Here is a 15,645-nt window from a genome sequence, read left to right as displayed (position 1 = left end):
TTTAATTATTTGCTTTTAGTGCTTCAAATTCACACAATTACCACACGTCAAAATTTCATATTAATAACGAGCATACCTCAGCAAATATAGCAAATAGTTCTTATAACAACTATTGATGTTGTCAAATATTGCCTTCATGTTATTTAATTTATTTAATGATTCTTCCGAAATTTTGCAGTTGGTTTCGTAATGATCACTCTTAAGATAAACTTTCAGTAGACGTGACATATAGAAATATACAAATTGGAAACATGAAATCAATACATACCCATAATGTGTCATTAAACACGGGTAAAAAACGCCATCAATTCTAAAGAATCACAATGGAGACAGAATGGAATTTGAAAAATTAAAGCTTGTTTGATTGCCAATAGAACAGAAGAATTGAAAGGGGTTTATGTGTGAACAAGCTTTTATGTAATCAAACTGATTTTAATGTTTTTAGTGCCTCCCTCCATAGATAATATTTTTTTAAGATTTAGATAACATTTGTGTTGTTTCCTCGCTTTAATACTAATTTGCACTTTTTGTACTAATTTTTAACAATTATTCTGCAAAATTTCATTAAGAATAGTCATAGCGGAGCATTTTCTTAACATAAATGCTTTGGTTACTAATTATTATGTCTTTAGATTTATTGAATCTTATGTGTGCTGATAAATGTGTTATATATCTTAAATATGTATTATTTTATATAATTGATTCCTTATTAATCTTCTATTATAAAACTTAACTCTTGGTTCAGCTTCCAGTTTCATAAAACCATATTGGTTTCCAGGCTGGATACATGAGAAGATGTGTACCAAAGGTCTTTCAAGCTTAATAAATTATTCTATTAATTATAAAGACTTTGGAGCTGACCCTCGCCAAGGAAGGAGCCAAGTTTTTCGCCCAATTCATCCATTGCCATTTGAATGGAGCCAACGATACTGACTAAGGAGGTTCGTTTGAAGTTCGGCACAAAAGAATGTGCCACACTTCAAAAGCTACAGTATTTTTCCTTTTTACTACATCAAAACAAAATCTATCGATTAGTTTAAAAGTGGATTTGATTATATTAATCATTTTATTACAAAAAAAATAACTGTGATGGTGTGTTCTACAATAAGACATTTTTGGTTATTATGTTTGTTTGTTCTTAAGTTATTATTGTTCGAGTCACGTTAAACGAAGTCAATCAAGGCGTTTCCAAGTAGCTTATAGAAATTATTTATTTATTACCCCAAATTATTTTGATATAAGCCAAAAAAAAAAAAACGTCATATGAGAACTAGAAATAAACAACTTTAAATGGTTTATACTTTATCTACTTATTAAGTATTTATTTATTGATTTCTTCGCCAAAAGGAGCCTATGAAGGCACCGAGTGCCATTTACAGATGGCGCTGACTGCTGTTGTTTTAAAACAAAGAAGAAGAAACCAGTGGTTGCCTTCCCCAAACCAAGTATATGCAGAATATCATATGCCTTCCATTTTCTTGACTCTAGTTATTGATACCGGTGTTTTCTGTAGAATTATTTCCCATACGTAGGTTAACTTTGAGACAAATTTAAATCATTGCAATCATTCAAATTCCTAAACTATTCTGCATTATTAACCTGAAAGAAAAATTATTTCCCTTTCCAACGTATTGATTAATTAAAACTATTTATGAAGAGAAATTCGTTAAAAAGAAAAGTCTTCAAAATTAAGGTCAGAATCTTGAAACGCATTTTTAAATACTAAAACAGTAAAAAAAAAAAGAGTATGCATGCATACAACTTATTAACCTCATTTTGTGCTTAGCACAGAAGGAGGGTCTAGCTTTTTCATATTTATTCCCTTTTACAAAAGAAAAATTTTAAAAAATACTAAAAAAAAAAAAAATCACTCTCACAAATTTCTGATCTTACAATGTTCTAGGAACTCCTTTAAATCAATTTAATCTTTACGAACCCATATAAAAATGTTAATATTTAATTTTTTTAAAGTATTTTGAAAGTTAAATTAATCTTTTTATCAATATAATAAGGTGACGTAATTTTTTTTCTTAGGTGGGTAATTTTTTCTAAATTTCGTGTCATTATTTTGACATATTTCTACAATCATTTGCGTAATTTTGAAAATTTCAGTTTATTTACCATTTATCGATTGCTTTAAAAAAAACCTGGGGGAGATTAAATGGAACTCAGGTCAAATTGAGTGGAGCTCAGATTAGATTGAACGAAGTTCAGGCATTATTGAGTGGAGCTAAGATCAGATAAATTGGAGCTCAAATCAGATTAACAGGTTCTAAGATCAGATTGAGTTGAGCTCTTATTACATAAAGTGGAGCTCAGAATTAATTGAGTGGAGCTCATAACAGATTGAACAAACCATATTGAGGGGAATTAAAATAAATAGGTGCTAAGATCACATTGAATTAAGCTCAGATTAGATTGAGTTGAGCTAAGATTAGATTAAGTGGAGCTCAGATTTTATTGAGTGGAGCTAAAATAAAATTGAGCTCTGATCAGTTTAAAAGGAGCTCAGATCAGTTAAATTAGAGCTCATATCATATCTTTTAGATCTTTGAAACAAGATTCGAATCAGATTGACAGGAAAGTTAAGAGTAAGTGGAACTCAGATCAGATTAGATGGAGCACAGATCAGATTGAGTGGAGCTTAAATCAGATAAATTGGAGCTCAAATTGTGGAGCTCATATCAAATATTTTCGAGCTTTTAAACGGAATAAGCTCAAATAAAAAAAAATTAAAAAATTCCATGAAATTGCGCTCATGACAAGGCACAAACTAGAAATATCTCAAAATGTGATAAAGTTAATATTAAGCTTATTTTTTATTTTTTAGGAAATTTAATATGTTATCCTTTTTTCTGGTGAGTTATGATTAAAAAAATATTCATCATTATTTGCCAGAAAAATAAACGAAATATTTCGAAAGTGCTCTTATTTGAACGAAGATATTGGTTGCTTAAACCACATGTCTTTCAGTTGCTGGAGAAAAGGTGAAAGGGTTTTTTGAAAACATAAATGTTGTGTTCTTTTTTTGTTACATATGCAATTATTTTTTCAAAAAAAATGATGTTAAATCTATACCCATCTATGGTTTTTCATAATAAATAACTGTTTAAAATCATATTCAGAACAGTTACCGCGAAGAATACAAAATTACAAAATATTCCTGGGATCAGACTAGAAATATTTTATAAACTCCGTTAACCATATAGATTTTAGAATTGAAACTGTTGCCATTTATTGTAGATAAATTTAATAATAAAATGAATTGTAGGGAAGAGAGTACGTCATCTCTGCTGGTTACTGTGACGTAGCTTGCTTGTTACATTTGCGTGTGAAGAAACAAATTGCCGAATATAGATTCCAGATTTTCTACCAATTCGCTATGAAGTACAAGCCCATAGCCATTACTAGAAAAGTATTTGCATTATGTATATAGATTACTCTGTATTCAAATGATTTTGTACTATTCATGATTAAACATATTCAAAATTTCCTCCAATACTTTCGGGTTGTCCAATTATTAGGTTAGAAAAAAATCATCATAAAATTTAAAAAATTTATCATTACTCTATGATAATTGGTGAATCAAAAATGAACTTTGATGATGCTGATACCAAACATTCCTTATAATGTAATTATTACTTTAACATGCCAAACTTTATTGTGTTTTAAAGAATTACGATATTTTTCTTTATGATATTGTAAATATAGATATATCCTTATCCTTTTTATGACTCTATGGTTAACACTTAAATCATTACATGTTAAAATGAGAGAAAAATTTTCTCTTTTTGTCTTTCTTAAGCGTTTCACCAAATGCGGTATAAAAAATGATTATACTAAGCCTTGTAGAAATTTGCCTTTGAACTTATTGTTCCAAACGATATTATAAAAAAATTTATTCTAAAAGCCTTTTTCCCCACTGAAAGGTGGCAACAGTGAGAGTCTTGTACCCAAGCAACTGACAACTTATCGAAGACGAATAGCTTGCCTCGATATCGTTGTTAGTTGTACAGGGTACAAAAACGAAGTTAATGATTGAAGGATAAGTTAAGCAATGCCACACACTAATGTTTGATGATTGTAGTTGTTAATAAATATCCTATTGAAATTGCAAAGTTGTTAACATTGAAATGTTCTGTATTCTAGTTAATGTTAATACTGTGAAAAGAATTTTATATTGTTTGTTCGGGAACTGCCTGCTTACGGATGAAACTGATTCTTACATTATTCTTTATTTGCTATCAATTTTATTTATAATTCTTAACAAGTACTTTACCAGACTATTACAATTATGTAAAAAGTGCTAATAACGCCTTGACTATAGCTGTAAGGATTGTATGTTTGACTGGAACGCACATCCTATAGATCAACTGATCTGCTTTAAAACTGCGTTAAACGCACCAACCAGTTATAACTGAATCAGTTATTTTGACTTTTTTACTTCTAAATATTTTCAAATTTTGATAAATTTTACTCCCCCAACCTACTTTTTTTTTTAATAAGCTATTTCGTTACTTGTGCTGTTATCGAAAACTTACGTTGTTCGTAAAAAATCAGTTTAAAAACCTTCGAAAATATTTTTCGGGAAAAAAATATTTTTTCTTAAAAAAATGAAGCAGACGTAAAGAAATCTAGTGATTAACTAACATTCCAGTTCTTTCTTAACAGCATTTATACAAACAAAGAAAGCACTATGATAAATATTCGTTGTGTAAATATCTTTAATGGAAATACTTTTTGGCGAAATATTGTCAATTATACAATATGATATAGGTTCGAAATTGAGTCTCAGTTTTTGTTATTTCATTCTACAAAAAGAATTCAAAAAAATTGCTCCGTAATTTTTCATCAAAATGCCATTTATTGAAATAATTCTTTCTACATTTTACTTTCGGTGAAGATATACCTACAATTTATTAAAAAAATCAGCTTTTTAAAACTTTTTGGTAATGTAATTCCTTTACAAGAAAATAAAATATGTATGATTTTTTTATTGTTATTATTTCTACCCAAGTAGATCTAAAGAACTTTAATTAACGGGGATTGTAAATAGTAACTGAATGTATATGATACATTTTTATTACATTCATTAAATTTTACACAACCTGGATGCTTTATATTTTATGCTAAATTTCTAGAAAGTGCCAAGATGATGCATGTTGATCATAATAATAGTGTACCATAAGATAATAAAATCAAATGTTTGCTCCAAAACGACGCGAACATAATCTGTGAATAAACATGGACATTTACAAAGCCCAGCCAGACGTGGATTGGACTCTGGAAATGACAATATTTATTTAAAGAATATGTTACTATCATCTAGTCTAAGAATTTTATTTTGTCTTCGTATGGTGCTCAATAGCTGGGATCACTGTTTGAAGCTGGACACTGAAGATTATTGTGCGAAATGACAGGAATATGGTCTTAAAATAAACACGGACCTTTGCGACGCACAGCCGGACGCGGATTGTGCTGATGAAATGTCCTTATTTATCAAAGAACACATCCCTATTATTTAGCATAATCATTTTATCCTATCATCATAGGGTACATAGTCGCTGAAGTGCTTTGAAGGTCTGTCGCTGAAGCTGAAGACTGAAGATGATTTTGCGAGATGGCAAACATATAGTCCATAAATAAACATGGATGTTTAAGTCCTAAAATTGAATGCGGATAGGGCAGTACAAGTGTTATTTTTTAGCTGAAGAACGTGTCTTTATCCCTTAGCCAAGTAATATTATCTTGTCACTTTATAGTGACCTGTTATAGTGATCGCTTATAAAAGCTAGCCACGAAAGATAATTGTGCAAGATTACATGAATATATGATTTCTAAACAAAAAAGGGTATTTTCTACTCACTTCCGGACGCGGATAGTGCTGTAGAAATTCGCTTTCTTGTTTGGGAACATATTTCTATCATCTGGTGCATTAATCTTATTCCACCATCCTATAGCTGCGATCATTAATTGGCGTTAAGTATTGAGCAAGTATGTGATTTCTGAATAATCATTGAAGTTTCTAACGCACAACCGGACGCGGATTGTGCTGTAAAAATTCCTTTGCTTGTTTGGGAACATATATCTATCATCTGGTACATTCATCTTATTCTGTCATCTTATTGCTTTAATCGTTGGTTGGCATTAAGTATTGAACAAATATGTAATTTCTAAATGAACATTGATGTTTCTAACGCACAAAAAGACGCAAATTATGCCAAAGAAATGCCTCTGTTTGTTGAAAGAATATCACAATCATTTTGCTGATCCATTACCGATCGGTCATGCGATCACTTTACAAAATCTTATTACCAACATCTAACGGCTTCAAGACATATAAGAAAATTACCAGATCTTATCTAGTAATAATGTATAATGATTTAAATACAATTTTTTCCAATTCTAAGTTTGATGCCTAAGCAATGTGATCTAAACATGAACGTAATACTTGTGTATATATTTTATTTTCTTAAAGTATCTTTTAACGGCAACAAGATATCAAAACATATTTTTTCATCGACGCTTTAAATAGAGGTTATAACTGTGTTTCGATAACAGCAAATAAGAGTAATGGAATAAAATTGGAATATTATTTCTTAAAAAATAATTATTTCATTGGACCCAAAAACCATCCCTTTATCTAAGGATAAGAATGTAATAGCTCGCTTTGTGTCCGAAATCTCAAATAATTAAACTGAAAACCTTCATGTTTCAATTAAACTCATTAAACTGAGAATCTAATCATGAAGAAAAAAAATGAAGTGAGACATTGCAATCTTATCCAACATGTCGGTACATGCAAGCAGGAAGGACATCCCTTCAAGGTAGCTCAATTCAAACCAATATTAAACCTCGGTAGAAGTAGGAATAAATTTACATTTAGAATTAGGGAAGTAGCTCGGAATTTCAAGTCACCGAGCTGAACTTGAATAATTAATACTTTAAACTTCTTTTTTCTTCTAAACCTAGCTAACGACAGCTACCTTCGGATCAATAATAATTTATATACTAGTTGCCCGATATATAATAAAGTTACAATTGCTCAGACAACACTAAAGCAGCTATGAAATGTATGTAAAACTCTGACCAACCATATACGAGAGAGTTTATGAATATAAGGGAACAATTACAAATTAGCAACTGAAAGTGTGAACTGTGCAAACCTGAAAATGCTACGCAATAAAAGTGTAATGCAAATGGCTTTTATGTCGTGAACTAATGGTATGGAATGATTAGTTGAAACCATTTAATAGGATTCTAATAAAAGTCCGTTTAAAAAGTATTTATTTTTTGGAAAGGTATTCAAACATTGTAAGAAATGTGGAAATAAATTAATTTAGTAATGTCTCTTGAAGGCATTTTAATCTGAAAAACTTTGGTGAATATTTTTATACTTGTCATCATTAAATGTACTTTCATTTATTTACACACAGAGATCTGTTTTATTTACACAGTGAGGCTATTAAATATACCTTTATTTACCAGTTGAACCACTGTCTTGAATTTTCCTTTGTTGACACACTAAGCTTATTTTATTTCACACTATACGACGTCCTTACTTTATGTCATTTAACTTTTTTATGCCATAATTTTTCACGGATTTCTTTCACTATAAATAATGTCAATTAATAACAATAATATCGTTCTTCAAGCAAGGATAATACAATTTGAAGTTTTTCAGTAATTTACATTTATACGTTAATACCACGACCCTCGCTTTATAGATTGTAATATTTTTAATATTCTTTTCAGTAAACTTGCAATAACTCTTTTAGTTAGAATGTAGGAGTGCTATATTGCCACCACCAAACTTTTCCAAATTCACTGACCTGCAAAGAAAGCCTCGCGCCTACATTTTGTTTTCATTTAGCATACTATAAATGTTATAGTGTTCGACGCCTTTGAATTTTTGCCGCATTGTGAGCTAGAAGTGCTATTTATGATTCTAATAAAAAAATCATTGTCAATTTTGGGGTAATCCTTTTACTTTTCTTATTATTTGCTAATCGTTTCCATGATTTTTAAAGACGACTCCTTAGGACTAATTATTTTTAATTACACATCTGCTTGCAAAGTTATTTTCTACTAATTATTATCTAATTATTTTCTGTTAGTGACATTTTCTTCGACTGTTACATCATCAGTCATTATTAAGCATTAATTCCCAAACCGTCACCAGTAGCCTATCAGTGTAGCTCGAATGCGACATAAATAACCAAATACTTTATATTTTCGGCAGTAACTGTTAGAAAAGATCGAAAGTTTGTACATTTAAAAAAAATTAATAAATGCTGACTTCAGTTATTTCTTTTTTTACGTATTTTAAGCCAAAAACGTATTTTTAAGCGTATTTTAAACCAAAACGTGAAAATTTCATTTCAGCTTTAAATATAGAACATTTTTGAACTTTTTGGAACAGGTTTTTTGTATTTGCACTAACCAAGTACCATGGAAAATAAGTCTAAAAATAAAAAAATTTCTATATGTAAAAACAAAATAATGTATCAATAAAATTGTACATTTATTCTTATTTCATAAAATAAGAATCTTTCGATTTTATTATTTTTCAAATTCAATTTTAAAAAAGAACTTTCATTTGTCAACTGAAATTATTTTTGAACCAAAATTGAATCTCATAGATTAAAGAAACAATATTTTCGTTTTTCTAAAGTCACTGATTATTTATCTGTATAAATTGTGTTATACTTAAAAATCACTTATTACATAGTTAAACAATAGCTTAAATCGGCAGAAGTTACGAATCAATATGTTTTCCAAACTAAATCCTCAAACTTTTAAATACACACATTTTTTTATGTGTAAAAGTTACAAAAAAATAAAAGAAATAAAACAGTCATTAGGTAATTAAAATTATCTTGCAATATTATCTTTATAAATTATTGATAAATAATCATTAGCAAGCTGTTTAAAAAAATTCTAATAAAGATCATTTTTTGAATTTCGAAGTAATGTTAAAATGATAGAATGAAAATAAATGTGAAAGCGAATTTCGACACTAAAATTTATAAGAAATTTAAGACAATCTAAAAATGTTCAAATGAATTCTAAGCATTTTGTACAAGCTTCAAAAGCAAAGCAATGGGACCGATGATCTATAAATTTACCTGTAAATTTGAACTGGTGCTACATTTCTGCTTAGATAAAATATTTTTTAAAAATTAATTTTTTTAATGTTTCTTTTAACGCTTAAGCGAATAACCATGTAATTAGCACTGGCCTAGTTATTTTGAAACAATTTTTCTAAATGTACGATAAATACTGTATTAAATGTAGTGGAACTTAATGATAAATATTATTTTACGTAATAATATTCAGCTGTACATTGCTGAATAATGACAGTATTGATATTGAATGACATTCTAATGACATTCAACTGAATGGTAAATGTTGTTTCGCACGTAACATTCAGCTGTAAAATACTGAGTAATGACATTGAAAGACATTCTAATAACGTTTAGCTGTATGGTAAATATTATTGCGTACTACATGACATTCAGCTATAGTATGCAGAGAAATGACAGCATTGACGTTAAATGACATATAGCCTTATGATCACACGTGACATTAAGGTGCAAATACAAAATGATCATAATAGTAATTTAAATCTCAAACACGATTGAAAAACTGCATTAACTTCGAAAAAGATTACTCCACTCCTAGTTTCGCAAAACATTTTTATTTTTGATGTTCAAAGAAACACTTGTTTTCTAAAATATTCTTGAAAGTACAGACATTTAAATAAAATAAAAAATTTTAAAATATGAATAATATCAATACGCATAAAAAAGTCTCGAGATTTTTCTGATTTCGAGATTCTAAAAAGTCGAGGAATGATCTAGAAGTAGGCGTACTGATTGAATATGTGATCCCAAATAAATGTTCAATATTTTTTCTATTAAAAAGAAAACAATTAAAAATAATTATTAAGAAAATAATAATTTAGACAAAACCACTTTTTTGCACAAAAAAGATTTTTTTTTTTAGTTAAAAAAATTACTAAGTTGCAAAAATATTTTTAAAAATACTTAGTGTAAGTAGAAATTTTTTGACAACATTATAATTTTTTTTAAAGAAATAAATCGTATTCCTTTAAAAAATTTACCGCATTTTATTTTTAGTAATCAATAACTTTATGCATGCGTAGAGGATTCCCATGAAGCTATTTCGAAATGTCGATTACAGCAAGAATTGTACAACATTATAGTGCTGCCATTTACCATATCAAAACACATTTTCTATTCTATCATTTGTCTATCTTTTTTGCATACGTACAATAATAGGTCGTAATTGCGAATGAGAAAGAAAAAAAAAGAAAAAAATACTTTGAAATGTAATATTATTCCATTTATATATCCAACTTATTTTCCAATCAAAAAATACGACAATAATAAACAATAATCACATCATTTTTATTCCAAATCTTTACGAATACATTTAAAATTCGATAAGTTTTATTCCAAAAATTCAATAAATCTTTCATTTCTGGTCATACAGCAAACGTAGAACAATAATCTCATGCCCTTTCTTCCAAAGTCTTCGAATACAACGAACTTTAAAAAAAAAAAAATTCTACTTCGGAAGTTGTATGAAAACTTCTTTTGTAAGTATAAAATACAACGATTATAGAACAATAATAATCAATAATCACATCTTTTTCGTATTAATGTTTTCTAGAACAATTTCAGTACACCGACTACTCAATAAATTTCTACTCCAAAAAATCAATGAACTTTTTTTTTTTATCATAAGATAAAACACACAAAGAAGGATAATCAAATATTTTTATTCTAGTGTTTCGAGCACAATTAACTTTAAACAAATTATAATTCTGAAAATTCAACAAACTTATCTTTTTTTTCTTTTCTTTTTAATCATGAAATGCAGCATTCGCAGAACAATAATACCATCTCAATCAATAATCATAGAACAATAATGTTTTCTGCCACAATTATTCGACAAATTTAGATTTCGAAAACTCATTGAACACTTTATTGTAAAAATTTTAAAACTATTAAAAAAACGAATTTTTTATGCAGAAATTTAATTTTATTAGAAACAAAACTTAATGTCAGAACTGTTCTAACTCGTTCGTATGCATCCACAAACTGAGTAATATGTAATTGTTTAATTTTTTTTTCACCCCTCGCTTTTTTTTCTTTTTATTATTAATGAAAAATTGAATTAAATGTTATTGAAAATGAATTACTTGCGTGTTACCATCCATTACTTCAATTATATGAATTAAATTACGTTTTGCATAAGACTTAAAACTTAGCAAGAAATTAATGTTTTATTATTCAGACACAGATTCGTATCACTGGTGAATATTTAAAAGGGATTTGGTATTTTATGTACGACTCTGAATGACTCAAACCAAAAGTTGCTAATACTGAGCGAAACATATACATAATAACAGTTTGAAAATTTTTATTTACACTGCTAACCATGAACTAGGTTGAAATTATATTTATTTCGTATATATTGATATTGAAGCATTTCACTTGCCTTTTAACTGTTTAACTCTTCCTATGTGATAAGATTTTGAAAGGTGCTTCCATTTATTGCTTGTTAAATACCTATTCTCATATATGGTTGGTACAGGGTTTAAAAATAAGCTGCTAATAACCTTCATATTACTGTAAAATATATTTAAAATGAAAAGTACCAGTGCAAATAAAAATGTAATGTAAAAGTGTTTTAAAATCATTGCAACAGCTTCTTTTCATTGATTGGCAGAAAAAAAAGTTTTTTTCTTTATGAGCAGTGGTAACCAGGCGTTCAATGTCCATGTTCACTGTATTATTAATTATTTATAAATATAACTATAAAAAGTTACGATTTAATTCACATTTCTGTCTGTCTACTTAAGTAAAAAAAATCTGAAAAATTTCGATATTGCAATGGATGACTATTTATTAGTGATACACTTTAGCTGTTCTATTTAATTACAAATGATGTAAATACAAGCGTTTTATTTCATTTGTATATGGTTTTATGGGTAGACATTTATTTTTGATTATGATTTAATTAGTTTTCCAGTTACAAAATAAATTTTTTTTTAATTTGATTTTGTTTGTTATTATTTTAATGATAATGCTTTTATTAATTTGGAATACTTAAAGTAAATTTTAAAAAGTTTTCGACAATAGTTCAGTGGAAACTGTTACACTATGATTTTAGAAAGAAAAAATAATTGATGTTATATGCAAAAGTTGTCTTGTACTTTTTATTTCTATTAATCAAGAAAATAATGATCAATAAGTAATTTACAAGATCCTAATTTCCATACATAGAATGCGCCTAGTTTCTATAGCAGCTAGCCCAGTAAAAAATAATGCATGTGTCATAGGTGAAATTGATATTCGGGCTTTTTTCAGATAGCCACGCTAACATTTTGCAATGCGCCATGCTAATTTGGAAAAGTATCTAGCATTTTTTAATCTATTTTATACTTTTTAAGCTTATTGCATACCTTTAGACTAATTATAAAACATACTATGCAATATTCAATCAGCCTGATTTATTTCAGGCAGTTTTCAGTAGGCCGAGAGTAGTAAAGACCTATTGCTGGTTTATTGCATTAAGCCTTAGAAAATTCAGTCTGATTGAGCGATTCTCCTCACATTTCCAAAACGTGTAAAGGCTGATTGTTATAAGTCTAAAGAATATATTTTGGACTAGAGAATGCTAAGAACTTTTCCAATTAGTCTGGCACATTTTAAAATGTTGGAAACGTTTGCAAAGAGCCGGAATTTTCAATTAGCCTACCTCATATGTTACGCTAAGCTCAGATTCGAGAGGCGAGCATCCATTGACAGCTGATTAAAACGATGGTGAATCTGACTTGTTGGATTAAGTCTCTAGCACTGAATAAAAGTTCCTGTCATCAAACAATTTGGAATAAGGAACATTTTTTTTAAAATTTAAATGAACGTGCTCAAGTATAACTCACTGCCATTCCATGAAAATGACCATTACTGTTCAGCAAAGTTTTTAAAACACTCTAAATGCATTGAATCTCATCTTTGTTTACTTTGTTGCTCTTGTTGTTTTGTACGATACCTGTTTCCATGTCCTTCAGTATAAAGGCTAAAGAAGCTGTCAAGGCTCATCTGCCTGGCCTTTGACTGGTTGATTTTATTACAAATAACCGTCCAAAATGTGGAATACAAACCTTTGTTTGAAAAAAATACTATAGATGTGCAAAAGGTTTATTCTCTTGTTTCTTTTCCACCGAAGTTTGTTTAACTTGTGAGCATGTGATATATGTAATACTGTTTTCATTTGTTGTCTCCAGTCTGATTTTTTGTAGAATCTTCATAAGATCAATTTCTTTATTTCCTTTCTGTGTGCATGAAATTAAAATGATACAAATAAATTTCAAAAAAATTATATTGTTCTCCTTTTTCTTGCACGACATATACATAGATCCTTTTTACTGAATTGTAGATACCGCGATCAAATTAATAAAGCTACAGTTCCTTTTCAAGTCTTGGTTGTCTATCCTTCTTCAAAATACCACATACACTATATTAATGGCCAATTAATAATTCTTAGGGGGAAAGTATCCAATCTTGAATGAATTTGTCGTGCTGAACATGAATATCACAAAAACGAAGAGAAAAGCTGCTTTTCTCTTATTAAGAAGGTAATTTCTTTCTTTCTTTTTTTTTTTTTTTTTTTTTTGTTTTTTTGTTATGAAGTTGTTTTAATATAATACAATTTCCTTATATTAAATTATACATTTTATCATATTATACATTATATTATGTTTGAAAAAAATAATTAATCAGTGGATATTCTATTTATGCAATATATCCAATATATATATCCAGTTAATATAGTAACTCGAGTAATTTAAGTGTTTCAAGTACTTTTAATCTTATACTTTTCAGGTTGCTTTTGTTCAGTACTTAACCTGCTTGTTAGCAAGTAACTATACAAGAATACGCATTACTTACGTAATGTATGTAATATATGCACTTTTCTTAATTCATAAGTTAAGTAGAGAAAAAAAACTTAACCACTTCTGCCGTTTCCTTTATTTATTTATTTATTTTCGTTTTTGCGTTTATCACTCTAAATGTATTAGGAGCTTCCTACATTCATCTCAAAAGCTTGTTTCTTTTCTTTTCTTTAATTGGCTTTATAGTTATTTAGCTTTATAGTACATTAGTTTTATAGTTATTTTACGTAAAAGTTTTTTTTTTCTTTTCTTTTTTTTAAAGCAAAGCGTAATTCAGGTTAGCAAAAACTATTAGCTAGAAATTTACTTTTTTCTTTCATGTGCTGCTTTAAACATTTATGTCTAAAGATGAGCAACTGGCCTCACTCTGCTTGAATTTCAAATTAAATAATTCAAAATTAACTGTTTCTCGAGGTAAATACAAAGCTAATTTCAGCAAAATTATAATTTTTTTTCCAGCCATTTACTCTTTTAAATGAAGATTTAAAAATTTTTGATTATTTGATTTAAAAGTAAAATTTCGTCTTAGTTTTGGAGTTAGAGACTTACGAAATTTTGAAGTTCTTTTTCCTTTCTTTTTTTTATGTATTTTTGAAAGACTAATAAAAATACGTACTGTTTTTCGTCTTTTGAACGCAAGGTAGATTCAATCAGCGAATACATTTGATCTTGTATAACATATACAGATTTTGTTAGGCTAAGGGCTATAGCAATTGGCATTCCCATTACTGATGTTCTTCAAATGTAACGTAGTCCTGCAGTGGACTGATCGTTAAGACACGGTTCCCAGCAGATCACCGAAGTCAAGCATCACTGGCTGCGGTCAGTGTGCGGGTGGGTGACCACTTGGATCAGTCTGTGTAGGGACCGAGGGTATGCGGTATTGGTCCTCGTTAAACTGTTCTACAGTAAAGTGCTCGACTTTGCGTGCAAGTCGTCGGGCTACCGAAGCGGGGGAGCCATCACCTCTACAGAGATTCAAAATTGTGATGGCATGTCTTCGGATCATCCTCAGGGATGTTTCCCAGACCGTCGCCAAGAGCCCATTGTGCAGCTGTAGTGCGACGTAAATAAACTACTACTAGTAGTCGAATGTAACGTAATCGATTTTTGATAGTAACTATGACAAAGTGGTTAAAGTAAAATTTGTGTTTCATAAAAACAAAATTTTTTTAATAAATTACGTTGTTGACAAACGAGTAACATTTTTTGTAACTACTATTCGAATATACGACTTTAGCAAGATATTTATCAGAATCATCAGATAAACTTAAATCTACAAAATACAACAAGGTTTCCATTTTACAAACCGAATTATTATCAGTATTAAGTTGCAACAAAAAATGTTTGCTTGAGAATCATTTCACATGTTTTATTATGGAATGCATTAATTGCTATAAACAGTACAATGAGTTTCGCTTTTACATCTCTTAATTCACAACTACATATTTTTCGCTTTGAAATAAAAGAGACCCATTCGGAAAAAATCGCATATGCAAGATTGAAAATTCAAACGTGAAACTGATTAGTCAGTTTTTTGCAAGTAAATTCATATAGGGTAACAATTCATATGGTTGTTAGGGCACTAGGCCCATGTCCAAGCGGTCTGGATTTCGATCCCCGTCAGCCGAAGTTTCCCAGTGTAGTAAATGGTG

The 15,645-nt window shown here is 29.1% G+C and overlaps 1 protein-coding gene across 4 annotated transcripts in view; it reads left to right on the top strand.

Moving 5' to 3' along the window:
- LOC107455319 (potassium voltage-gated channel protein Shaker) overlaps positions 1 to 1,605 on the top strand; it is a 669,177-nt gene extending 667,572 nt beyond the window's left edge. For all 4 annotated transcript variants that reach the window (XM_016072833.4, XM_071182262.2, XM_071182261.2 and 1 more), the window contains exon 3: positions 746 to 1,605. The gene's annotated coding sequence lies outside the window, so the exon portion shown is untranslated. The remainder of the gene's footprint in view (positions 1 to 745) is intronic.
- Positions 1,606 to 15,645: the final 14,040 nt, after the last annotated feature.

The sequence above is a fragment of the Parasteatoda tepidariorum genome, chromosome 4 (assembly GCF_982258835.1).
Source record: "Parasteatoda tepidariorum strain Cologne lab strain chromosome 4, Ptep-v5.0, whole genome shotgun sequence".
NCBI lineage: Eukaryota > Metazoa > Arthropoda > Arachnida > Araneae > Theridiidae > Parasteatoda > Parasteatoda tepidariorum.
The sequence above is the reverse complement of the archived record's forward strand: the minus strand, read 5'-3'. Positions and strand labels throughout refer to the sequence as shown.